General features: G+C 46.7%; 1 protein-coding gene across 2 annotated transcripts in view; it reads right to left on the bottom strand.

Annotated features, from left to right (window-relative positions):
* The window catches only part of ZNF407 (zinc finger protein 407), a 480,440-nt gene extending 479,958 nt beyond the window's left edge, over positions 1 to 482 (bottom strand). The window contains exon 1 of one of the 2 annotated variants that reach the window (XM_004387311.2): positions 129 to 482. The gene's annotated coding sequence lies outside the window, so the exon portion shown is untranslated. The remainder of the gene's footprint in view (positions 1 to 128) is intronic. The other variant, XM_023741561.1, reaches the window with a different exon arrangement.
* Between the last annotated feature and the right edge of the window lie 2,575 nt (positions 483 to 3,057).

The following is a 3,057-nucleotide window of genomic DNA, read 5'->3' on the forward strand; positions in this document are numbered from 1 at the left end:
GGGCGGGCGCGGGCCCCGGGCGCCGCGCAGCCTGGTCCCCGCTCCGCAAGCCGCCATCCCCAGACCCCGCGCTGACGCCGGACGGTCCCCGCCTCCAAACCCCCCGCCCCGGCCAGAGAATAACTTACCTGTTCGCCGACAGAATCGCTCCTGCTCTCCCTTCTGACTGACTCCTCCGGCTCACCGTCTTCCCTTTGGGAGGAAGGGGAGGGACTTCCTGCTTCTCCGTAGAGCGACTTCCGGCGGTTCCACGAACTGCTCCGTAGTGGTGGACGAACCGCCGGACACCACGACCAAAAACAGGAATTCGGAACTGATTTAGTAAAACCCAGGTCTAGCTCCCTCTTTTTTGCCCTGCGTGGCCGGCGGCCCCTTATGCCGTCTCGTTTTTAGTCACTCAGCGCTTGTCGGAAGTCACTTGGAGGTGAAACGGGAAGTCCCGCCCTCCCCGAAAGGAAAACGGAAAGCCGAAGAAGTCAATCTAAAGGGACGCGCGTGCGGTCGGAAGGCGGGTGGTGTGGGCACGGGAGGGTCACCTGGGACTTCCCGAGGGTGCAAGAGCCGGTTCCCCCGGGCAGATCCCGCTTCCTTCCTAGTCCCGGTCGTCCACCCCCACCCATTGCCCGCCCTCCATAAGGCGCCCGAGGAGTTGGAACCTTGCGGTACCCCCGCGGACTGCCGCGCTTTGCTCGCGCACAGCGGCCTCCGAGAGCTTCCTGTCGCTCCTAAGACTGACTTAAATGAGATTTCTCTGCAGTGCGCATCTCCAGATGATGAGAAAATTCCTCGACTGACTCCAAAGTGGGATCCTAGGAATCGGAAGCCGCAGGAAGCCAACAGTTGAGTTCTAGTACCAAGGAGGAAGCAAAGAAGCCGAATATGGGTTGTTTTCCCTTTGGGCACGGATTCTTACGGCAATAAAAGGTGAAAACGCCTTGGGTGTTTAAAACGTTGTCGTCTGGACTGTTTTTGTAAATTTAGCTGCATGGTACAAGGGATTTTGAGAAGAAATAAACCATGACTGCAGGATATAGCAGTTACGACCCCCTCCCAACACCACTATACAAGAAAGTCCAACGTTGAACCTCAAGTTTAGAATCCTTTCTTGGAAACCCAGAATCTTATAAGGAAAACCTGCATTGAAAAATACATCATAACTTGATAAATGCCATGATAAAGACATGTATATATATAGCGATGGGCAGTGATACCCAACTTGGGGTCAGATTGTAAGGTTATGCCTTGTTACGGACTTTTGACTTGTAGGTATAGGGAAACAATGTAATGGGATGTTATACAATCAAGACTTGTGTTTAGAAAGTTCTAAGAAAATGAGGTTAGAAATAGTGGCCTGAAAATAGGTTTTCTAACCCAAATAATCTCTCAAGGCCCATTCCAGCTTTATTCTTAAGTCGAAATACTTCAGATGATAATCCCCTATATTTTTTTAATAAATACTATACAGGACTTTTCATAGACATTATTTGGTTGAATTCTCATTGCAAGTTATACATATGTCATCCACAGTACAAAAATGTGATTTAGAATAGTCAACTGTTCCAAGATCACATAGCTAGTAATGGTAGAACTCAACTTTAAACCCCAGAGTCAACCTTTTCCACTCTATCATGATGACTCGGTTTAGTAATAATTAACAGTTCTAGGGAAAGACATGGAAAATAATTCCTCATAACAGGTGAACAGTCAATTCTTCGACTCTTGGTTAGCATGGTGGAAGCATGGAGACTGCAGGGATGGGCAGCTGAGCAACTTTTCTGGGATGAGATGCAGACTAGCCAACAAGAGGTGCTTCCGTGGAGATCCACGGGATCCAAGGGGTGGCTGGCTCAAAGGTGGTACCCTTCCCATTGATCAGATATAGCTGCTGGACCCTCTACCAGGGTTGCGGCTCCTGTTCCCATCATTTCTCTGTGAACTCTGGCTTCTATGCATTGACTCATGTTTCTTAGTATCGTAGACAAATTTTCTCTAAGCACTATTTATTCTTATACCCTACCATCTTCTTAAGACTGCCCCAAGAGATGATCATTTTTTCTAATACAAATAACTTCCTACCTTATGTTTTTACATGCAGTAATCTACACTCATAAGTATTTCCACAGCACTCCTGAACCAGAGTCGGAGCCAATACCAAAGGTATGGGGGGCAGTACTGACAGGATTATCCCCCAAATCCCTCTCTGCCACAAGATTAAGAAGATCTAGGTCATACTTCTAGCTCTGCATAATTTTAAAATTCAGATACTATCCATTCAAGTGTGTGGATTTACTCATGCCCTCTCCTACTGTTTAAAACCAGTTGCTATCCAGTTGATTCCACTTCATGGCAACTCTGTAAAGGGGTAGAACTGTGTTCCATATCTGGGGTCTTAAAAGCTTGTGAGCAGCCATCTAAGATACTCCACTGGTCTCACCCAGTCTGGGGCAAGGGAGAATGAAGAAAACCAAAGATACAAGGGAAAGATTAGTCCAAATGACTAATGGACCACAACTGCCATCAGCCTCCACCAGACTGAGTCCAGCACAACTAGATGGTACCCGGCTACCACCATTTACTGCTCTGACGGGGTCACAATAGAGGGTCCCAAAAGAAGCTGGAGAAAAATGCAGAACAAAATTCTAACAAAAAAGACTAGACTTACTGGTCTGACAGAGACTGAAGAAACCCCAAGAGTATGGGCCCCAGACACCCTTTTAGCTGAGTAATGAAGTCATTCCTGAGGTTCACCCTTCAGTCAAATATTAGACAGGCCCATAAAACAAGACAAGACTAAAGGTGCACAACAGCCCAGGAGCAAGGACTAGAAGGCAGGAGAGGACAGGAAAGCTGGTAATAAGGAACCCAGGTTCGAGAAGGGAGAGTGTTGACATGTTATGGAGTTGGTAACCAGTGTCATAAAACAATATGTGTACTAATTGTTTAATGAGAAGCTAGTTTATTCTGTAAACCTTCATCTAAAGTACAATTTAAAAAAAAAAAAAAAAAAAAAACTGTGCTCCACAGTGTTTTCAGTGGCTGGTTTTTCAGAAGCTGATT

This window comes from Trichechus manatus, unplaced genomic scaffold (genome assembly GCF_000243295.1).
Source record: "Trichechus manatus latirostris isolate Lorelei unplaced genomic scaffold, TriManLat1.0 scaffold00183, whole genome shotgun sequence".
Taxonomy (NCBI): domain Eukaryota; kingdom Metazoa; phylum Chordata; class Mammalia; order Sirenia; family Trichechidae; genus Trichechus; species Trichechus manatus.